The sequence below is a fragment of the Chelonia mydas genome, chromosome 6, assembly GCF_015237465.2.
Source record: "Chelonia mydas isolate rCheMyd1 chromosome 6, rCheMyd1.pri.v2, whole genome shotgun sequence".
Taxonomy (NCBI): Eukaryota; Metazoa; Chordata; order Testudines; family Cheloniidae; genus Chelonia; species Chelonia mydas.
Genome location: NC_051246.2, coordinates 23,594,972 through 23,619,972, shown reverse-complemented (window position 1 = coordinate 23,619,972; position 25,001 = coordinate 23,594,972). Strand labels below are relative to the sequence as shown.

At 42.4% G+C, this 25,001-nt stretch overlaps 1 protein-coding gene across 1 annotated transcript in view; it reads right to left on the bottom strand.

Moving 5' to 3' along the window:
* The window catches only part of LRRC56 (leucine rich repeat containing 56), a 134,160-nt gene that overhangs the window by 108,752 nt on the left and 407 nt on the right, over positions 1-25,001 (bottom strand). The window lies entirely within an intron of this gene.

Here is a 25,001-nt window from a genome sequence, read left to right as displayed (position 1 = left end):
GGGTACTAACAACAAAACAAAACAGTAAAAGATATCTACTCAAAGAGTAATGGTTCTAACAGCAAAGCTAATCTGTATGATCGGTTTAACACCTCAGGCACTGATCTGGGCAGATCTCCTTAGCTAAAGCAGGGCTGAGCCTTCTCACTACTTAGATAGGAGATCCCCAAGGAAAATCCACTCACTTCAGAAAATGGTGTTGGTGCTTCAGTAGGTGGCACTCTTCGCTCAGTCAGTTTCAACGAATGCACCAGCCTAGTGTTAGGGATGCTGTGAGCTAAAGGTCCCATCTTTCAGGGAAGATGTAAAACCAAGGGCCTGTAGTCAATAAAGAACCCCCTGGCTCTTTTTGGAGTTCGGGAGTTATAGCTCAGTTGCAGATTTCACCTTAGATAATAATTCTACCTCCCTCAACTGCTCTTTAATGGGTATGATTTTGTTTTTCACTTGTGTACTGTTGCTGTCTGCTGCTAAACAGCTGGTGTATTCCATCCCAGAAGTGACAGCATTTAATTGGTGGTTGAAGTGATTCTTTAGTGTGAAAGACATATTGTATAATAAAGGCAAGAAACTGTATTATGTTAAGTGTGACCCATTGATTTTGGAAAACCTTTTAATTTCTAAAGGCCTCCCTCCCATATCTGCCTTGAATTGAATTAATAGTTTCAATACCAAAATAACTTTTGCTGGGTCTTTTTCTCCCTTCCTATTTATACAGGAAGAGAGAAACAAATACATTCTATAGCTGGGAAGTTATTGAACATTGAGATCCAATGTCAGCTAGTTTAGAAGGGGAAATTTTCCTGGTTATATCTTCTCCATCTCCCAAGTAAATCACTGGAATCAGGGGAAATGTCAGTACACAAACTAAGGCTTTGGAGGAAAGTCAGATTCGGTGTGGTTCCTCAGAAACTCACAGTAGATGGGAGATATCCTCTTTACCCCCTGAAAATCATCAGCTTGTGTTATTTTTCATCAGTACACCTACATTTCCAGATTCCCATTAAACTAAACCATTTCCTGTGTGCAAAGCCCGAATATCCCAGGGGAATGGAATCCTCTCCCAAGCTCAGGAGCACCTCTAGAACTGCTCTGCAGCCATCATTATGATCACTGTGCCTCCCACCCCACACAGAGAGGTTTGCAAAGAGGAACTGCAGATCCTGAAACTATTTTTATTATTGTGGTAGTGCCTAGGGGTCTTAAGCAGGGCCCTACCGTGCTAGGTGCTGTACAAATGTATATCAAAAGATAGTCCCTGCCCTGAAGAATTTACAGTCTAAGTAGATTGTAAGAAAATGTAACTAGTGAAGATGCAGGCATTTTCTAAAAGAACTCTTTGGTATGAACTGTAGCATAAGTCCCTGTAGGACACAGAAGTCATCGTGGTGATGCTATTTATAATTTACACCTGGTTCATGCTCTAGGTGGTCCCTTGCCCCCTTCTGGGATAAATTCTATTGTTGATGATTGAATTACAACTTTGTTTTCAACATTAACCAAGAAAAAAAGTAAATTGCTTTTGAAAGGGAGTTAGGGTCACTGACCATACCTTGTTTTCCTGTCATTTTCAGGAGAATCACTTGTTCTCTGCAATGCAGAGGAACTTTATGACATCACAGCCTTTGTAGTTCTGGCATCACACTCTTTCCATAAGAACTTGTTTTGCCAAGCATGAATTAGCTGTGAAATTCACCCCCTGTCTATATGTAGGGCCTGATTCTCCAACGCTCTGACCCATGTGTCATCATTTACATCAGGGCAAAGTAAATGTAAAATGCTACCAGATCAGAAAGACAGCATTTTACATTCCCTTTTCACCAACGTAATTGACAACAGATGGAGAACAGAGCAATGGAGAATCAAGTCCTGATTTTTAGCCAACAGTGCAGACCCCTAGTGTATACCCAATTTACACCAGTGCAGCACAGTTTGCATGGATGTAGCTTACCCCACATTACACTGCACCCATATAAATCACGTTTACACTAAGGCTGTCAATTAATTGCAGTTAACTCACGTGATTAACTCAAAACAGATTAACTTGATTAAAAAAATTAATCGTGATTAATTGCAGTTTTAATCGCACTGTTAAATAATAATAGAATACCAATTTAAATTTATTACAAATATGTTTGGATCTTTTGTATATTTTCAAATATATTTCAATTACAACACAGAATACAAAGTGTACAGTGCTTACTTTATATTATTATTTTTGAATACAAATATTTGCACTGTAGAAGAGAAAAGAAATAGTATTTTTCAATTCACCTTATCCAAGTACTGTAGTGCAATCTCTTTAACATGAAAATGCAACTTACAAATGTAGATTTTTTTTTTTTACATAACTTCTCTCAAAAACGAAACAACGTAAAACTTTAGAGCCTACAAGTTCACTCAGTCCTACTTCTTGGTCAGCCAATCACTAGGAGAAACAAGTTTGTTTACATTTACGGGAGATTATGCTGCCCACTTCTTATTTACAAGCTCTCCTGAAAATGAGAACAGGCGTTCCCATGGCACTTTTGTAGCCAGCGTTCCAAGGTATTTACGTTTCAGACATGCTAAGCATTTGTATGCCCCTTCATGCTTCAACCATCATTCCAGATGACATGCTTCGATGCTGATGACACTTATTAAAAACAGAATGCATTAATTACATTTGTGACTGAACTCCTTGGGGGAGAATTCTATGTCTCCTGCTCCGTGGTTTTACCTGCATTCTGCCATGTATTTCATGTTATGGCAATCTTGGATGATGACCCAGCATATGTTGTTTGATTTAAGAACACTTTCATTGCAGATCTGACAAAACTCAAAGAAGGTACCAATATGAGATTTCTAGAGAAAGCTACAGCACTCGACCCAAGGTTTAAGACTCTGAAATGCCTTCCAAAATCTGAGAGGGATGAGGTGTGGCACATACTGTCCGAAGTCTTAAAAAAGCAACACTCCGATTCAGAAACTATAGAACCCGAACCACCAAAAAAGAAAATCAACCTTCTGTTGGTGGCATCTGACTCAGATGATGAAAAATGAACGTGTCAGTCCGTATTGCTTTGGGTCATTATCGAGCAGAAACCATCATTAGCATGGAAGCTTAGCGATTGGCTGAACAAGAAATACCATTGAGGGGACTTGTAGGCTCTATTTTTTTTTTTTTAACATAACTGCACTGAAAAATAAAACAAAATCTACATTTGTATGTTGCACTTTCACAATAAAGAGATTGCACTATAGTACTTGTATGAGGTGAATTGAAAAATACTATTTCTTTTGTTTATCTTTTTACAGTCAAATATTTGTAATAAAAATAATAAAGTGAGCACTGTACATTTTGTATTCTGTGTTGTAATTGAAATCAATATATTTGAAATGTAGAAAAATCCAAAATATTTAAATAAATAATATTCTATTATTGTTTAATAGTGCGATTAAAACTGTGATTAATCGCAATTTTTTTAATCGCTTGACAGACCTAGTTTACACTAATGCTTTGCACCAGGGCTATCGCTATTACACTGGTTGATAAAATCCCAGTATAGACAAGGGCTGAGAGTGGGAGTTAATTTCTCAGTTAGTGTCTGTCCTCAAGCAAAGGAAATGGGCTTTATGGAAGGAATTCTGTGGCAGTTTTGGGGGAAGAAATCTATCCTCCAGCTGATGGTGCATACAGTTCTGATGTTTTCTGTGAACTATCTTCCAGGACTTAGACTGGACCAGAGGCCGCATACCCTGTACACCTCTACTCAAGGGTTTGGTGGCAACTGGATCTGTGTTATCATGGTCCTAGTGACCACGTCCCAGGGACCTCAGCCTTCCCAGACTCTCTGTTCTGAGTTTTGCAGAGCTGAACAGAACCTAAATCCAACATGTGGAGTTCATAGCTCTCTGTGCGTCAGGACCATAGTGGTTCCTCTGCCTTGGAGGCTTTCCACAATTCCTATACCCGTGGGTGAATTTCACTCTACGTAAACTACTAGAAACTTCATCTGAGCTTGTTCTTTGTACCCTGGGCTGGCCTTACCATGAGGCGAACTGAGGTGGCCGCCTCAGGTGCCAGACTTTGGGGGGGCTCCACTAGGACCCAGAGTGTAGAAAATTGTGTCTGCTGCTCCTGCATATGTATTCTCTCTGCTCTAGATGCACAGAGATGGTGGAGTGCTGTGCTGGAAGAAGGAGGGCACAAGAGTCATAACAGGCAGGCAGGAGAAAAGGTAAGAGGGAATAACAGAAAGCAGCAGGAGCTACAGGGAGAGAGAGGAGAGGAGGAGCCTCTTCTGTACCTCTCTAGCACCCCCAGGAGCCTGGACTGATTAACACCTGCTTTTCAGGGAGCTTCTTGTTTCCTGCTGCTTCCACTTGAGGAGAACAGGCAGTCAACTGAAGTAGTAGGAGCCAGTTAGGCCCTTAAGAAGCTGATATCTTCCCTCACTCAGGCCCTGCTACCAGCCAGCTTATTTGTCCCCTTCAACTGAGTGTTGAGCCACTGTAGCTGGCACAGAACAGCAGTCATGAGTGAAAGAAGAAAATGCCCCTCTGGGGCAGCATTCAGAAAAAGCAAGCAAGCAAAGGAAGCATTTCTATCTAAGCAGGAAGGCGCTCTCCTGAGATACATAGACACAAATGTTCACGGTGAGTCTTCCGGCCCCAGTGAGGATGTGAGTGGTGAGGAAATGCCTGATCTTCCAGTTAGTCAAAGTGCAGGTGACCTGGCAGCTACTGCAGCATCCATATCTCCATCTCAAATGGACATAACCATGCATATTCCTGAAGAAAAGTGTAGATCAGAGAAGAGCGTGGTGGAGGCGCAAGAAACAGCTGCTGCTGAGTTTAGTTCCTTAAGTCTAGATGATCCAGGACTGTGGACCCACTTGAGCAGTAGCCTGAGGGACTTCCTTGTACTGCATGGGCCACAGCAAGTGAAAAACTTCATGTTCCCTAAAGACAATGAAAATAGAAGTTTCCATCCAACACATTACTGGCGTGAAATCCCCAATGGTGATAAAGTGGAGAGGCCACGGCTTATGTACTCAAAAACCTAGAATGCTGCATACTGTTTTTGTTGCAAACTCTTCCCGTCTAATGTTCCAGCCACATTGGGTTCTACAGGAACAAAGGACTGGAAAAATCTGGCTAGAAATCTGGCATGCCATGAGAAGGCAGCAAATCACCAGAGAGCATTCCATAGGTGGAAAGAGCTTGAGATGAGACTAAGGTTAAAGGCCACCATAGATGATCAGCATCAAGAGAAGATTGCATCAGAGTCTCTTTACTGATTAACTCCCATTAAGAACTCCTGGTAAATGACTGTGGAAAATATGCTTATTATTGTAGTATGCTTGGTGTAACAGGTTGCCTGGTACATGCAATGAAAATAGGATCATTAAATTTAGCAAGTGAAAAATCTCATTTGTGACTAATTCAATTCTCCTGCAAGGGCAGGAGTCTCCTAAGAGTGGACACATATCATACAAATACACCTTCATGTTTGTAATCTTATGCACAAATTACTTCCTCATCATTTACACTGTAACCATCAAGGGAATATGTTCAGTGAATATCTCTGAGTCCTTGCAAACATAGCTTTGTGATATAGCAGGTTTTTGCTCATGCAGGCATCTTAACCTGCTCAGAAAACAGAAGTGGCCTGCAAACACAGCACCCTGAGGGTTTCTGTGTTATGTTCTGAATCTTTGTTGCTGTGTGTAATATGCAGTGTGAAGTGAAATCCTAGGGATCAAAAAGTTATAAGAACATCTGCAGACACAGGAATTGTTAAACTGTGATGAAGTAGGCTGCCCCCTAGAGTAGGAAGAAAGAACAGACAGTGTTTCATGCTAGGAGTCTCAGATGGTTGAGCGAGATGGCCGGGAACTCAGGAGTTACGAAAGGCAATCTGATTGTCTGAAAAGGAGATAATGACTTGCACGAGGGATAGTGAAAGAGTTCTATATCTGGATGGCAGTAAAATGAGGGAAAGTAGATAAAAGCATGAATTAAACATAAGGAATGTTTCAACCACTGCCTCTGAAATGCCAGAGGTAAGGAAAGAGCTTAGAGTAGAAACAGACTCCGACTTGGACACGATGGAAGCCGAATACCTAAAACTCAAACTCCTTTCATCCAGGAAATGCTTAAGAGTGTTTATGCAGGAACTTTATATTATTATATTATATCCTGGAGTGTGGTATCTGCTTAAGCATGATATTTTAAAATACTTTTTGCATACTTGCAATATATAACTGAGTGCATACATGCAATATATAACTGAGTGCAAACATTTAGATCTCAATTCTGCCCTTTGATAGTTGCCTGCATATCAATGAACAGCTTGTGACATTAGCAGCTAGTAGATGCTTCTGCAAGCCTGTATATAAAGGTGTATTAAAGTGTAGTCCAGCTTCCGCAGTCATTACTTATGGCATTATGGATTATGCTGTTTGCTAGACTAAACAGTTTTCTGTCATGGCATGACTAAGAATAAAGTGGCTTTAGGATCTGGAAAAGTCAAGGATAAAATAGCTCAGAGGAACTGTAATCTTGAGATAGGGAGCTGGCTTTTCACTGCTAGATCAAGGCCAACTGAGAGTGAATGCAGTTTATTGACATGAGAGAAATTTGTATTTTCTGCTCTCAGAGCCTGATCCAGAACCCATTGTACTCAGCAGGAGCTATTCCAGGGTCAATGGATTTGGCTCAGGTCCTTACCTCTTTGTGGTGTTAAGGTACTAGATTGCATTAAATAACTGTTCTCTTAGCCTACAGCTGATCCCTCCTGCCCAAGATTGCACTGCATGGACAGTGTGGTGTGTGGAAAGCATGTACTGCTATTGTCCATGCTGTATCTGTTCTATGGAGAGGAGTCACCGGGCCATGCTTCTTCCCAGCCCCAGAACATGCACTGCCACACCCAGTCTTTGGCAAGGAGGTTCATTTTCTTAGCCAAGGTTGGCAAGCAAACAGGAAAACTGTCTTTTAACTTCTTTCTTAGCCTCAGGCCCATCCTTCCCTGGGGTCTCTGGCACTCCTGTTCCTGGCAGCCTCCCAGTTTCAGTTAGCTCCGCTCCCTTCCTGGAGCGGCAGCTCCTGGGCTGCTTCTCTGAGCCCCTGTGCCAGGGACCCACCACAGGAGCTAACTCCACTCCAGTGTGGTTTTCCCTCTCCAAGGCACAACCAGTCTCAGTCCATCCCCCACACTGCAGTGTTGCCCAGTGCTCTTTAATTGGCTGGATTGGACTCAACTGCTCTGGGCTGGGGCACTGGGCTTAGTCTATCCACAGGGACCAGCTACCCCGTGACAAGAGGACTTGTCTAGGTTTATCATTGTAACGCCTTCTACAAATCCTAAATTTGCTTAAAACATATTCATAAAGAGAAAAGGAGTACTTGTGGCACCTTAGAGACTAACCAATTTATTTGAGCATAAGCTTTCGTGATGCATCCGATGAAGTGAGCTGTAGCTCACGAAAGCTTATGCTCAAATAAATTGGTTAGTCTCTAAGGTGCCACAAGTCCTCCTTTTCTTTTTGCGAATACAGACTAACACGGCTGCTACTCTGAAACCTGTCATATTCATAAAGATTTGTCACAAGGAGTCTTGGTGGATGGTATGTGGGTGCTGGGTGCAAGGAGAAATCTGTCAGCTGACCTATTCAGTCAGTGACTTAAGGTAAATCCTTAATTTATATCTTTATCTCTGATATACTGTGTGTGCAGCTATAAACAGATACACAAACATGCCCTGATATCGCACGAGTGGGATATAAAATAAGAATCTATACAGAAGGGAAGTATAGATATATTGGTATTTATATAAACGTACATAATTCCATATAGTGGAATATGTGGTAATAATATCCATGTGATCAGTTCCTGTGTTTCTGCAACCATGTAATAAACTGCACCACCCTGGTGATAAACCCATGTGATGCTTCCCAAGGGTACCTAGGGCTGTAAGCCATCTTACCACCACCTGTCCTTAGCTTGCTTGTGCCTATTGTGGATCAGCTCCCTGAAACCACCAGCTTCTGGCAACACACGCCCTGCCTTCCAGGCCTCTGCAGGCTACCTCTCCAGTACCTCTCTGTACAGGTAGTGATAGGCACACACCACACACCAACAAATGTTCCCTGTTGTGTCCAGCCCCTTATCCACTGAACACTCACAGAATTACCAGGCTTGCTGGTCCCAAAGGAACAGTCTACTGCAGTGTATTAGATATACCGTAGAACACAGCTCTGCTGAACACACAGCACTTTGATATATTTATAATGAAAATGAGAATAGGAAAACAGGGATAAGTTTATTATCAAAGAACAGAGATTCAAGTGATAGCGAATAAGAATATTGGAAATAAATGGTTACATGTACAACAAAACCATGACGTGCGCTCTAAAACTTAAACTTAATTAACAGGATAACTTCTTTAGAAAGGAGCTTTTCTTCACCCAAAATACTTTCAGCATATTTCAGCCATGTTAGGCTGTGATCCTCCTTTAATGAAACAAGCCGCACTGCCGCTTGCTGCCTCCGTGAAAGATACAGCCTTAGGGCTGGTCTGCACTGCAAAGTTAGGTCAGGTTAACTACATTGCTCAGGGCTGCGAAAAAATTCATGCAAAGTAATTAAGATGACATAAGCCCCAGTGATGTAGACGCTGCTAGGTCAATGGAAGAATTCTTCCATTAACCGAGCTACTGCCGGTTGGAGAGATGGATTTACTATAGCAATGGGAGAACCCCTTCTTTCATGGTAGCATGCATCTACATTACAGTGGCGCAGGTGCAGCTGTGTTGTTGTAGTACTTCTGGTGCAGACGTATCCTTATGCCAGGTCTACATTATAATCTTACTTCGGTAAAACTACATCGCTCAGGGGTGTGAAAAATCCATACCCCTGCGCGCTGCAGTTTTCTTGACCTAACCCCCGGTGTAGACAGCACTGTGTTGATGGGAGGGCTTCTCCTGTCGTCATAATCCACCTCCTCAAGAGGCGGTAGCTAACTATGCCAATGGGAGAAGCTCTCCTGCCAGTGTAGCAATGTCTTCACAGAAGCACGACAGGGGCACAGCTGCACTGCAGTGTTTTAAGTGTAGGCCTTCCCCAAGTCTCTCTATCTACAGTTATAGCCTCAAAGTTGATTGTTTTCACTTGTAAATGGGGATCCCTCTGCTCATTCACTTCTTCCTGTAAATTTAGTCTCTTTGGGGATATTGCAATACTTGGTTAGCATTTGGCTCAGACTGCAAATGGTTCCCCATTCTGATCCAGACAATATGCAATTTACATGTAAACATATAGACAGATAAACATTTCTTGCCTGGAAAAAACCTGCTTTTCATCTTTCCTGGGGACCAACCCCCTAGTTGCATACCTTTAGAACATTATTTTCAGTATGTATTCATAACTCCTTACACAATATCTGTACACACATTGCACAATTATGATGATGATCAATGTGACACAGACTTTCATTAGACACCTCACGTCACCCTCTGGTGAACTATTATGTACACATCAAACTCTGGGGATCCCTGTCACCCCTATGCACCTCCCTCTGTGCCCTTTGCCAGTTGGTATTAAGAGGTTCCTGGGTCACAACCGTGTTTACCACACTCCTTTGACCTCCCCTGGGTTCTGCCCACTAATACTTCTCCACTGGGACTGCTTTAGGCATTCTGCATTGCTTAAAAACCACTGTGTTTCGTAAGTGTTTTGCAACAATCACTTTGATTGCCCTGGAAGTTTAAAGCATTCACATTTTCAAAGTGCAAGCCAAAACTTGAACTTCGATTTTCAGAAAAATGCATCATTCTTTCCCATGTCAGGGTTCAATTCAAAATGTGTTGGATCATTTCCCAGAGATAATTTTTAATAATGTACTCACTGCAGTGGTAAATGAAGCATCAGTCGTTTGTTATCTGGCAGGCAACATGCTACTAAGGCGCTAGGCAATAACATGCTAACGGTGATTCAGGAATAAGTGATGAGGGAGCTTTTATACTCCCACCTGCTTGATTACTCCACACAAATGGCCGAGAACTGCATTTAGATTTACTGTGTTTTGCACCTTTGTTCTGGTGACTGTTGGATTCATTGTCTTAGATTGGTTGTGTTCATTTAGTTTCTTCAGTTGCATGCGTGAACACATGCACACAAACTGCTGCAACATGGTTTAGCCAGTCTTCCCTCTGGCTGGGCACTGTCCTCACCCTTCTGCTCTGTCTATGAAGGTTAATTTCTGTCTTGGGCTGTGGTCAACACTTCTTGGTCCAGTGGGTGGTGCAGGAGAATGGCATTCAAGGCTCTGGGATTCTACAGCCAGCTTTGCCCCAAACTTGCCTTTTTCTCCTCTGAGCCTCAGTCTACCCATCTATAAGGCAGGTATAAAGATATTTACCTTTATCATAGGGATGTGAGGAGGATTAATTCATGTTTGAGATAGATGAAAGCTGTGATAAAAATAGAGATTATTGCATTATTATTATTTTAAAAAGTGACTTAAAAACATAGACCATGCTAGCCACTTCCATGGTAATCCAGAGTGAGCCGCTCCACTCTTGTTTCTTCAAAGGTGAGGTGGGACTCAGGGAAAATCTGTTGGTGCTAGTGGCTGAAGTGCTTCAGGATGTTGTGGGTTCAGTTTCCACTTGGGTTTCATTTTTGTTTGTATGGATAGAGACTTTCAAACAGGAGAAGAGCATTGCAACAAGGCCTGTGCTTCCAGGGCCTCATCCAAAGCCCATAGAAATCAATGAAAAAAATGCCATTTGTTGGATTAAGGTTCACTTACTCAGCAGATGGGTCTACCAAATATTTATTAAGGCAAAACACTCAGAGTAGTGATCAGTTACTCACAAGTAGGAAGCGCATCAGGACAATCTCATCACAGTCACCACCAGCACCAGACAATACAGCTTCAATCTCCCTTTATAACACCAACTTACGTGATGTCTACACTGCCACCTTACTGCAGCACAGTGCCGCTGTAAGGTACGCAATATAGCCACTCTTTGTTGGCAGGAGAGTGCTCTCATGCCGACAAAATAAAACCACCCCCAATGAGGGGCAGTAGCTTTGTCGGTGGGAGAGCATCTCCTGCAGACAAAGTGCTGTCCGCACTGGTGCTTTTCGTCAGTAAAACTTTTGTTGGTCAGGGGTGTGAAAAGTCAGTGGTGTGTTTTTTCACACCCTTGACCGACAAAAGTTTTAGCAATGAAAGTGCAGTGTACACACAGACTTAGTTATAACTTTTTGTTATCTTTTCTTATACATATGTATTAGTCTCTCATTTCTATATTAACTCTCTTCTCCCACCAGTATAGGTTTAGTGTTAGTTCAAATCAGTCCTTTCTAGCTTTTTAGTTATTATATCTTTTCTTGTTCTTGCAAACACGATTGCTCTGCAATTTGTTACTCGTGTTCAACACTATATATGATTATTCTGCAATTTATCACACATGCACGTCTTATTCTTCTACTTATGGTTACGCTGTTAAACGTTATCGGAATAGACTCTTAAAATCTACAGCAGGCTTCTGTCAGGCCTAAGTATCACTTCGCTCCCTCCCAACACCATTGACTTCAATAAGCTTTGGATCAAACCCCCAGTGAAGAGGTGGGAATGCTCCAGACAGACAGACTGGGGCAAGCTCACTGAGCATGCACATACTACTGTAGGAGAGCTGCTATCACATGTATGTTCCTCAAAGTGATAAAGTATAAGGTTAAGAGACTGGGGGGATTCACACAGCACCTTCCTAAGTTCCCCCAACCCAGAGACCAAGCATATCATACCTAAAATATCCCATGTCTATTAGCTTGGGGAACTGGACAGTCCTGAGGTCTATCATATAGCATGACAGACAGACAGTATTTCATGATGTTTAGTTCTCTTTGTGATCATATAAGTCCCCCAGATCCCTTTGCCAGGAAACTCTGATGATTAAACAGCATACTGCAAGGAAACTATATCTAACACCTTCTTCTTTCTTTATAAGATGGGTTACTAATGAAAACTGGGAAATCACTCAGCGTTAGTACAGCATCTGTAGATTAACATTAGCTTAGTCATATATTTTCATAAAGGGCCAAGGGCTGGAATTCAATCAATTACTTGAATTCATATGGCCCTCTTCATGCGGACGTCATGCTTTGCCAGTCAGAGCAAACAGAGGCAGCTCAAAAATTCATGGGCAAGGTTTACACAAGTGGTTAGTGGATTTTGGATGCCCCCAAGCTGAAGGGCCTGACTTTCAGAAAGCCATACCTCTTTAAAGTGTCTCAAATTGGGCATCCCAAAATAAATTAGTTACTTCTGAAAATGTGGCCCAAGCCTTTAAACTTACATTTAAATTAAGGTAATGGTGTTACAACCATGTAGACAAAAAGCGTCTTCCGGTCCCTTGTGCCCAGATCACAGTTCTGGAAGAGGGGGAAACTTTTCCTTACTGCAAGGATATGTTTTTCTATCTACAGTGAAGCTAGCTTTGGAATTAGCATCTCACTCTCCCAGGTGGGGGAGAAGAAGGAGAAAGAAGGGGGATAACTGAACTGGGAACAGAAAGGGGGGAAACAATTATCTTTATTATATGGGTGTGTGGCTCTCTAGACCCTTCCTGGAAAGATCTTTGGGGCAGAGAGGGGGATGTAAACCCATGGCTACATGTATATAGCTGTCATAATCATGAGCATAGAGGAGGGATCAGAGATAGAACTCAGGATCTCTGACTCCAAAAACACATGCCCCTACCACTTGAACTAAAGGAGAATCTCTGTTTCACATACCTAGTATTGGGGTTGATATCTCCTGTTGCCTGTAACAGCTTGAGAGCAACATGAGGAAGGTAAGAGAATTCTGGAGTTCACTGAAGGGGAGGTGGAAAAGCTTGAATTTCATGTCGCAGAAGCAGGAGCACAAGCACCATCACTAAGGCTCAAGAAAGCAGATATAGCAAGAAGGTTGCAATAGCCAAATATGGGAAATTACCAGAGCACATACTAAGGCCTGGGTAATAGGGATGGAAAAGCACAGAGGAAGGTTGGGCAGCATCCTTCATTGCCTTACATGTTGTGTAGCTATTTACACCTTTGCCATGTAGCTATTTAAATTGTGAGTTGGTACCATATTACACCAACTGGGTGTTGTGTGTAACCATTTCCACCCAGGCAAAGTGAGAGCAATGCAGTGGAGCATCAGGCTCCTTGTTGAGAAAGGAATGACAGGATTTTGTGAGGCACTGGCTGAGAGAAGATAAAAAAAAGATGATCCTAAGAGTATAAGCGTGGGTGATTGGAAGGAGGGTGGTGTGGTCAGAATTGGCAGAGAAAGGAGTGAGAGTTCAGCCACTACATTAAAAGGTGACCAAGAAAAAGAAACCAGGAGTTTAGCGGGATACATAGGAATGTCTTTAGAACTGTCTGTAGTTTTACTACCTGTACATGAATTGATCAGACAATAAAACAGAACTTTGCAATCTTCATGTGACACAAATTTCTCCAACAATTGTTTTCTTCAGTGTTAATTTGAGGGGTTTTGAGAAATTAGCAGAATAAAATTTTGTTGAATCAGAGGAAATGAGTGATTTAAAAAAAAAATAAAAATCTTGTATTGACTTCCAGGGGAAAAACTGTACTGGTCAAAGGTTTAAACGTGGACTCATCTGGTGCAAAGAGGCCTTCAAGTATACAAGGATGAATCTATTTGACCACCAGATGTGGACACTGCACAAAGAAGGTTGAAAACTCAATTAGCGACTGGACCTGTTTACAAGCCTGGAATCCAGACACCTAGCAGCTGACTGGACCTTGTAAGCAACCTTAACATTCTTTTGCATCAGTATTTTCTTTACTGAGAGGCATGAATTTAGAAGTATTATATTAAACTGCATTTGCACTGAGGGTTTGTCTACACAAAATGGTTCTCAACCTTTCCAGACTATTGTACCCCTTTCAGGAGTCTGATTGGTCTTGTGTACCCCCAAGTTTCATATCACTTAAAAAGTATTTGTTTACAAAATCAGACATAAAAATACAAGTGTCACAGCACACTCGTACTGAAAAATTGCTTACTTTCTCATGTTTACCATATAATAAAATTAATCGATTGGAATATAAATACTGTACTTACATTTCAGCATATAGTATATAGAGCAGTATAAACAAGTCATTGTCTGTATGAAATTTTAGTTTGTACTGACTTCACTAGTGCTTTTTATGTAGCCTGTTGTAAAACTAGGAAAATATCTAGATGAGTTTATGTACCTCCTGGAAGACCTCTGCATACCCCCAAAGGTATACATATCCCTGGTTGTGAACCACTGATCCAAACTACTGCTTAAGTCTATGTAACTTACATCATGCAAGGATGTAAAAAAGCCACCCCCCTGAGTGATGCAAGTTACATCGACCTAAGCGCTGTCCACACTAGTGCTACGTTGGCAGAGGCGCTCTCTCGCCAACATAGCTTCCGCCTCTTGCTGAGCTGGAGTAATCATCCCGACGGGAGAGCGCTCTTCACCAGATGCACTACAGTGGTAGCGTAGACTAACCCTGAGTTTAAAATGCAAAGTAAAGGGGACTGGATGATTCAGGGGATTGTTAATGGAATACAGAGACTTCCATCTCTGAGGGCCTGTTCTGTTGCCCATTAAAGTAAACAGAAAGTCTCCTACAGCTTTGAATCAGCCCTAAGTCAACACTTGAAATCTAGCTCAAGTTGACATTGGCTAAAAGTCCTTACCATTTGTTGGCCTATGTACTATGAACTGGTGGCATTACTGTAGTACCTAATGGACAAGTTTTCACCAAAATCCACCAATACAACTGATGTTTCTTGGCACCCTTACTGGTAGTCTCAGCAGAGAGGCCTGGGATTCAATGGACATGGAGCTGAGACAATTCTGTCAACTGCTGTGTTGGTCCCTCTTGGGGAATGTCTGCCCTTCAAGCTGGAGGTATAAGTTCCAGCTCAAGGAGACACACCTGCCCTAGCTCTGATGAAGCTAGTATGCTAAGGATAGAGGGTAGCTGCCCCGAGTACATGCCTAGCGTCTAAGATGGGTACATATGCAGGGAAGCTAGCCCTACTGCCACCACAGCTACACTCTTTAGTGCGCTAACTCAATTAGAGCTAGTGCGGGTACATCTCCTCAAGCTGGAATTTACATTTGCAGCTTGAAGTATAGATATGCCACTGCTGCCATCACATAAGTAATGAGAAACCTGTACAATAAGCCTAACATGCAGGGATTTGAACCAAAGTCCACGAAAGCAACTGGGACAGTAGTCTTTCCATTGAATCAATGGGCCTTGCATCTCTCTACCCAATGTGAGAGCTAGGTCATTGGGTAGAGAGAAGCAACTTCTAAATACAGTGTCACAAATAAAACAAACTTTCTTTCTATTTCCACATTCCATTGCCTATGGAGTTCCACCCCCCGCCCGATTTGGTTCAATTTAACATTAAATCCAATACATTCAGGCATCTGCCTGGGTTAGGTCTTCACACTAGAAATAGGTTTCTATACAAAATATGCCGTTGGTATGATTGTTCATTTCTAAAACAGTGGCAGGTTGGCCCATAACGAGAGGCAGTTCTGCCATCTCCTTCACTTCTCCCAAAGTTATGCTCAGTCCTTCTTCTTTGTTTTTTAAATGGGAGAGGGTTTTATTGATCAGCGTTCATTCATATTTTAAACATTGAAATAGAAAACGTTTCTCACTTTCAGTCTTTCCTCTGCTTTACTGATTATAAAGTCCTTGCTCTCTGTGTTTCCAGGGAATCTGGTCTCTCCCAGTTTCTATTTTCAGTTTATGATTGCTAAGGGTCTGATTCAAAGTCCATGGAAATCAATGGGAATCTTTCCATTAATCTCAGTGCAGTTTTGTTTCAAGCACTAACTCCCTATGTGGGCAAGGTCTGCCTGACTTTTGCGTCTTGCACTGTAGAATGATATTTTGTTAAAGGAATCAACAGTACGTCAACTTCTTGGTCCTGATCTGCCCTTCCAGGATGCTGTGCATTTTTATTTTTAAGGGTTTGATTTAAGGGAATTTTGAGCATTATTTGTTTTTCAGTAGGATTGTTTGTATCATGGATCTTAGTGTCAAATGTTTTTTGGGTCTTGGTGCAAAGCTGCATAGGAGTGAAGTGTATAACGAATTTCAGGTGTAGGTCTTTTAGTGCTATATGATGAAGGGAATGAGTGGTGCTGTAATTGAGATGGTAATAGAAACCATTTTTAATTGTTCATTAATTAGAACATGGAATCCTTCTAGTTCCGCTCAGCAACCTTTGCTGGTAGAGTCCCAAAATGACTTAGGAGCTCAAGTCCTTTTGGGTTTTCTCTTGTCTCTGTGCATTTTCCTAATGGCACTTTTGCTCCTAAGTCTCTTGGACACTTTTGAAAAAATCCCACTCCCTCTGAATGTGTAGTGCTTGTTTGCAGAAATTCACGCTGTTCCTCCTAGGGCTTTGTCCTTTTTGGTACAATCTGCAGCTGATCCTCAGACTTCTCTTGTGTAACAGAATGAGTTGAATTATACTATTGAATAATTTTAGTGGTGTTTTTATCAATGGATTGCATTTATCTCGTGGTTTCTTTATGGCGTAGAAGACTCACAGAGCTTTTCCTTATACAGTAATACTTCTACAGCCAATTACAATACAGTAATTCATTTTATGCAATCAGCTAGAGCTTGCATCTCAGTATAGATTTGCTCCACACATAAAGAACCTGCATAATAGCACCAGTTGGAAAGAAGCCTATCGTTACAGCTTGTTATCTCAGAGTTTTCTCTACAGCCTCAACAACAAATTAGGAAAGGATCTGTCATTAGCCACTATAGTTTTATCTGCAAATTCAACAAGAGTCCAAGTGACAGGAAAAGGTTGTCTGTCCTTTCTCAAGCTTTGTGAGCTTTTCCACTGCATAAACAGCCTGAACTTTAAGGGATCATTTTTCAGCAAGAGAGAGCGCTTCCACTTCATCCCGACATGCGGGAAAGGGGATCCTAATACCAGCTGGTATCAATAGCATAGGGATCATAAACCTTACCCGGTGTCTAAGAGAGATGAAAGTCTATCCACCAGTGAGAGTTTGGTTACTGCAAATTACTTCTTCCAGAGAGGTACTCAGTCTGGGTATCACTGGGAACAAAGGCTTCCACATCAAAGACACCTTTATGGCTGCATAAAAACAACAGCTGCCTAAGAGGATGTGATACTCACAGCTGCAAGTATCATGTGGGCTTATTGGTCTCCCATCTACTTCTTTCAGGTCAAGAGTGCCCCTGGCTACTGGTACTAACTATGCACTTATGTTTTTAAGCGCACACAGACGCAGACTCCTAGGCCACTGGCTCCTCCTATTTGCATGTCAGTCAATGATGCTGATAACCTTTCAGCCTACGAAATCAACCAGAAGAGAACATGCTTCTGTTGGCATCTTCATTTTTAATGGAAAAGAATCTTTGCATTCTGACTTCATACTGGGTCCTGTGAACAAGCAACGTCCTCACCCTATTCTAGCACAGAAGAAACACACACTGGGTTAGAACTTGATTCTGCGGACACTTCCACACATGCTTAACTTTAAGCATAAAGCAAGTGAGCTTGGTGTAGCTCAAAAGCTTGTCACTCACTAACAGATGTTGGTCCAATAAAAGATATTACCTTATCTACCTTGTCTCTTTCATATCCTTGGACCAACATGGCTACAACACTGCATATAACTTTAAGCATGTGAGCAGTGGGGCGACTTGTGCTTAACTTAGTGCCCAAATTCACCCTTTTCCTAGGCTGTTTTTGTTAACTGTTGAAATAACATAATAAGATTCAGCCTAAACCCACCCCCACAGTCCAAGTGAGGAAGTTTCTGGGGTTCCCCATCCTCTCTTTCTGTCCTGAACCAGTTTCCTCTGCCCACTCTCACTTCCCAGAGTGGACTTAATGAACTGAACTTTCCACAATGAGCCAGGAGCAATCAGTATTTTCAAACAGTCCCAATATGTGCTAAGAGGGTGAGTTAATAGAACAACTATGCCTGCCTAGTCTACCTTGAGGCAACAAGAACTCTATGGCTAGCCTCATCTCTCAGATCTATTGAGAGGAGTTTTCCCATTGGACAAACTTTGGAAAAGAAGATCCTAAACATGAAACTTGATGAAGATGGTAAGTCAAATTCAGTCCTGGTGTAAGCAGATGCAGCTTCCAATGACATCAGCAGGAGTTGCACTGCATTACACTTGGGCTGAATTGGCCCTGTATTTCTAAGAAACCAGTTCTGTCCCTGCCCTTGTACGCATTTCCTTAATTCCTACTGACGACTGTGTTTCAGTTTTGATCCATGTGCCAGACAATGCAATGCAAGCCCGCTACCTTACAAGCCTAACAAGGACTTTTATTGACTTGGACCCTCCTGCCTAGATGATGCATGGCCACCAATGAACAAAGAGGAAAAGGTCTCAGCTTCTCTCCTCACCATAGCAACCAAACACCTTATGCTCAACACTTTTCTGTTTCATAAGCTGGTTGCCATAGCAAATTACTTATGTCAGAGGGGAACAGGAAGCATTCTGTGTTCTCTAAAGAAAACAAAACAAATTCTTAAACTTTATTTCTTATTAGTTCACTTTTTGCCATGCTGCAAGTGACCCCTAAGCTCTGGGGAGAGCCAAGTCAGTGAAGTGGCCACAGTCTTCTAAATGTGTTAAAGGTACCCATGATTACTAAATCTGGTGCATCTGCAGAAGAGTTGGATTCAGGGAGCCTAAGTGGTATACACTGGGGCGGGGGGTGGGGGGGAACCAATCTAAGTTACGCAACTTCAGCTACGTGAATAATGTAGCTGAAGTCAACGTATTTAGATCTACTTACCGCGGTGTCTTCACTGTGGTAAGTTGATGACTGACGCTCTCCCGTCGACTCCGCCTGCACCTCTCGCCCTGGTGGAGTACCAGAGTCAACGGGAGAGTGCTCAGCAGTCGATTTATCGCGTCTAGACTAGACGCGATAAATCGACCCCCGCTGGATCTATCGCTGCCCGTCGATCACGCGGGTAATGTAGACAAGCCATAAGTTTTCTGGGAAGAATAGCAGCAAAATGATATTGGGGAGTCCGGCATTTTCACCAGGGAGACCAGTTTTCTCAGTATCCTCTGGAGGAGGAAGTTCTGAAACCATGTGAGGCAAGAATCTGCACAGACATTAAGAATATAACATAAGAATGGCCACACTGGGTCAGACCAAAGATCTATCTAGCCCAGTATCCTGTCTTCCAACAGTGGCCAATGCCAGGTGCCCCAGAGGGAATGAACAGGTAATAATCAAGTGATTCATTCCCTGTCACCCATTCCTAGCGACATTCTCCTCAGCCCCCACAGGGAATGCCCCAGGGAAGCCCTGATTTCAGTTACACAGAAGATGCTTATGCACACTATGAGAAGGGACCAAATGAACGTGTGGTAAGCAAAGGATGGAACCATGGAAATGAGCAGCAACGTTCTGCTACCTAAAACAACCAAAGCTAAGCAAAGTTAGCCAGGATGACCCACAGTGCACCTCAACCTTAAAATGTTCCAAGAAGACAGTAAAGGATTCAATCCAGCTACTTGCAATCAAGATACAACTGGGATTGATAATTCTCCTCAGTGTCCAGGACAGGGGGCCAGGTTTTGATCTCCTTTACAACAGTGTAAAGTCAGCCTAACTCTATTAACTTCACTGGAATTACTCTGGATTTACATTGGTGTAACCAAGGGCAAAATCTGGACACACTCACACTTACATCCCTTTGATTCTAGCACGCTCTGGTGTTTGCTATGTCAGTGAGAAAGTTATCATGGAGAAACAACTTCTGTGATTAGCTGGAGGGGTGGGGCAAGGGGGAAGGATAGTTCAGACTTCAACTTGGCTGATTCCTGGGTTTCTCTAGTGGAAATAGATAAATCAGAGTACACCCTGCAGAATTATTTCGGATGATCTTCATCTATGATGGTACTTAAAAGACCATTTTTTTAATTGTACCCTGTGTGAAGGTTTCTCTGACACAGGGTGGAAATCATGCCAAAGTACTTCAGGATACATACATGCCTGTTGGTAGAGAAGATCAGACCGGGGAGTTGTGGATCCTACAGCATAAATGGCACTACTGCCTGAGTTAGAAGACCCACTCCTTATGACAAGAGGCTGATATCTTCTATTTTTCCAGAGAACACATACACCATGGGCAGCAAAAATGTGAACGTCCCTACGCTGCCTGGCCAGAGTACCTCAATACCAGTGGGACCACTTGTAGGAAGGTGGTTGCATTCTCATTCTGTGCTTTTCCTCTTTCTGCCACTGGCATAACCAGCATCCATTTTGGCAATTATGGTGGTTGCTTTGTAAAGTGAACAGTTATTGACGAGGAACAGGATTGAGGTCATCAAGGCAAAAAATTAACCATGAGTTGGTAATGATTTTCACTGACTGTAGACCAGCTTCGGGTGCAAGCCAGTGACCTTGAGATAATGAAAGAACAGCTATCGCTGGTCTGCTGATACGGGCATTGTGCACTATGCTGTGCAGTGAGACAACAGATTTGAATCTACACTGGCAAAATTCAGGACCTGTAATTCACTACCAGGGCAGCTCCACTGTTGGCAGCAACTTTTGAAGCTGTACATCAGCCAGTGCACCTGTGTTTTTACTAGGGCTGTCAAGCAATTAAAAAAATTAATCGCAATTAATCGCATTGTTACACAATAGTAGAATACCATTTATTTAAATAGTTTTGGATGTTTTCTACATTTTCAAATATATTGATTTCAATTACAAACACAGACTATAAAGTGTACAGTGCTCACTTTGTTTATTTTTGATTACAAGTATTTGTACTGTTAAAAAAAAAGTATTTTTCAATTCACCTAATACAAGTAACATAGTGCAATCTCTTTATCATGAAAGTTCTACACTTGTAAGTTTAATTATGTACAAAGACCCCCCTGCATTAAAAAATAAAACAATGTAAAATTTTAGACCCTGCAAGTCCACTCAGTCCTACTTCTTGTTCAGTCAATCGCTCAGACAAATAAGTTTGTTTACATTTGCAGGAGATAATGCTGCCCGCTTCTTGTTTACAATGTCACCTGAAAGTGAGAACAGGCATTCACATGGCACTGTTGTAGCCGGTGTCGCAAGATATTTATGTGCCAGATGCTCTAAAGATTCATATGTCCCTTCATGCTTCAACCACCATTCCAGGGGACATGCATCCATGCCAATGACAGGTTCTGCTTGATAACAATCCAAAGCAGTGCAGACTGACGCATGTTCATTTTCATTATTTGAGTTAGATGCCACCAGCAAAAGGTTGATTTTCTTTTTTGGTGGTTCGGGTTCTGTACTTTCCGCATCGGACTGTTGCACTTTTAAGATTTCTGAAAGCATGCTCCACATCTCGTCCCTCTCAGATTTTGGAAGGCACTTCAGATTCTTAAACCTTGGGTTGAGTGCTGTAGCGATCTTTAGAAATCTTACATTGGTACCTTCTTTGCATTTTGTCAAATCTGGAGTGAAAGTGTTCTTAAAATGAACTACATGTGCTGGGTCATCATGCGAGACTGCTATAACATGAAATATATGGCAGAATGCAGGTAAAACAGAGCAGGGAACTTACAGTTCTCTCCCAAGGAGTTCAGTCACAAATTTAATTAACACATTTTTTTTAACGAGCATCATCAGCAATGGAAGCATGTCATCTGCAATGGTGGCTGAAGCATGAAGGGGCATAAGAATGTTTAGCATATCTGGCACGTAAATATCTTGCAATGCCAGTTACAAAAGTGCCATACAAATGCCTGTCCTCACTTTCTGGTGACATTGTAAATAAGAAAGAAGGCAGCATTATCTCTTGTAAATGTAAACAAACTATTTGACTTAGCAATTGGCTGAACAAGAAGTAGAACTGAGTGGACTTGTAGGCTTTGAAGTTTTACATTGTTTTGTTTTTCAGTGCAATTATGTAACAAAAAAAAAATCTACATTTGTAAGTTTCACTTTCACAACAAAGACTGCACTACAGTACTTGTATGAGGTGAATTGAAAAATACTATTTCTTTTATCATTTTTACAGTACGAATATTTGTAATAAAAAACACACTTTGATTTCAATTACAACACAGAATACAATATATATGAAAATGTAGAAAAACATCCAAACTATTTAATACATTTCAATTGGTATTCTATTGTTTAACAGTGCGATTAAAACTGTGATTAATCGCGATTAATTTTTTTGAGTAAATCGCATGAGTTAACTGATTAATTGACAGCCCTAGTTTTTACCTCTGTCTCATGCAGCCATAATCTGAGCAGGGACAGACAGGACAACACTAAAAATGCCTAAGCTTCCACCAGCAGAGCTGCACCACTAGTGAATTTTACATTCCATTTCCCCTAGAATAGGTGATGCCGTGCTATAGAGACTAGTGGAGCTGATATGTTACAAAGGAGACAGTCTTTCTTCTATGACTGGCAGAAGCAGTGACTACTTCCTCTTTAGACTCTTGCTCTGGCATATTAATAAAACCAAGTGAATGCCAGGATGATTGAAGCCCTTGAGTTATACCTCCCTACTGCATACATAATGGTGGTTAGGAAGGATAGGAGGTATCCAAATGAATGGGTAGACTTTGGTGTTCTCTATCCACAGTGCAAGTTCTCTTTTCTTTGTGCTCATGGGAGCATGCTGAAATGCCCCCCATTTCTCCCCCTTTATAAACTTTCATATCAGTAGGCCCCATGTCTGACCAGCCTATCCTTCCATTCCTAAGAAGGACAGCACTATACCTCATCTTCAGGTAGCCAGTGCCACTGCAGGTTTGGCTAGAAAGGTTTCTAGAGAGCTGCATACCCTGCCCTCTGCAGTCTAGGGCTCTTCCAGTGGGGTTGCTCATCAGCCAGAGCACCTCTTCTTGGCCAGACATGGTACAGCAGTCTCTTCAACTCTGGCCCCCTCTGTCAACTGTCTCTCCAAGCCTGTGGTGGTTTGCCCCTTCTCACAACTCAGCCTTCCATCCAGGTACTTATAGTCTCTGTCCCTTCCAGAGTAGTAAGGAGTCCAACAAAGAAGAAGTCTAATGACCTTACGCCAGGTTTTCAGCCCCACCCTGGACTCAATAGTTCTTGTCCCCTTGCATCAGGGGGGCTTTTACATCTCTTTTCCAGGTAGCTGGCAGGGAGAGCCTCCTGCTGTCCTCTGGGTTCCAGCCCAGGCACCCTGTTTGAAGCAGCTCAGCCTGTTTCTTCAGACTCATTGCTGCTTCCCTGGGCCACTTCCTACCTTCATCTGCCTCCCAGCCCCTTTCACAGAGAAACTCATTCTAGTGCTTTGTCCTTGGAGGGTCCAGCCGCTTCCTGCCGGCTTACACTTGATTCAAAGCCATCCCCTTCTGCCTGGTCCATAAGCTTTTATCCCAGCTCTTGATGGTCCACCAGTTAGCTGCAGCTGAGGAGGTATTTACTCTGTCTCTTAACCGCTTAGTGACTGTGGCAGGATAAGGTTTATATACCTCATTATAGTTCTACATAGAATGTGCAAACTGCATCTGATATCTGCTTGATGGCTGGTGAGGTTTCAGACCAGTTCATATTAGTGGACAGGCGTTCACATCATAGAAACCGCCATGAAGGCACCTTTGTTGGTAGTTTCACTGTGGCCAGGTCTACACTATTACTCCTGGGGGAATTTTGCGTCATTGCGCATGCGCAAAATTCATGGCCCCCGGAGATTTCTTTGCTTACCTGCAGAAAATGACTTCTAATGGGGAAGTAAAGAGAAGCCACAAAAGTGGTCATACGCCCACTTCCTGGTAGTGCAGACAGGTTGGCTTGGGCATCCAGAGCAGCTGGTAGAGACATAAATCATCACCTGGGATGGGGGGGGGGGGGGGGCCCCCACTGGGTAGTCATGTCCTCTGTCCCTCTTGCTAGCTATTGCAGCATGCTCGGCGTGGAGGGGCAAAGTTTGGGGGGTATTTCTGAAGGGGTAGGCATGGGGCAGGCTCTGTTGCCTCAGGCAGAGGAGAATGTAGCAGCCTGCCTACTTAGTGAATTGTTCCCATTGTTGTTAGTGAAGTCCCCCAGGAGTAGAAAATAGGTATAACATTTTAAAGGCTCCTTTACATTGCCAGAGTGGTGTAAAGGAGCCTTATTGTAAAGGACAGTGTGGCTGCATAAATGCTTATGGTGCTTTAGTGATTAAAATGGGTCTACATTTTTGGACTGAAAAAATTTCCTGTCAAAATATGCTCTATGAATGGTCTGCTACTGACCTTTTTGGAAATGGTCAGTAGCCAGTATAAAGGCGAGTTTGAGTCCCCAGCCCTCACTTGCTCTTTGGGTGCCTATGATGTAACACTGAGCATATGACTGCATGTATTTGTTGACTAATAACTAGAAGTAAAGGGTGAATACTAGCTACATTACTATTAGACAGAGAGGGTTTGGTGATTTCCTCCAATGCTCCCCACTCCCATTCTTCATCCTTTGTATTGTAGTTTAAACTTACATCTGTATAACCACGTTGTGAAAAATCCACACCCCTGAGCAACACTTATACTGACCCAACCCCTGGTGTAGAGAGTGCTATGGTTCTCCCATCAACAGAGCTACTGCCTCTCACAGAGGTGGATTAACTGTGCCAAGGGGAGAAGCTCTCCTGTTGGTTTAGGAGCATCTTCACTGAAGCACTGCGGCAGTGTTTTAAGCATCCCTTTCCCTGTGACTGGAGAAGCCCAGGAGCGTCCTAGCACAGAGACTGAACGACCCTAACTGGCACAGCAGTGTGGGAGTTGTCCAGGTCCTTTATGTTCTGTGGCTAAACAAAAGACTCCATCCTCCAGGGTCATCAAATAGGCCAGCACCTCTCACCAGCACTAAATCCAAGTTACAAGGAAGTGAGAGAGGCTGGCAAGGCAGGATGCCTTGTTACTGCGAATATAAAAGGCCAGAT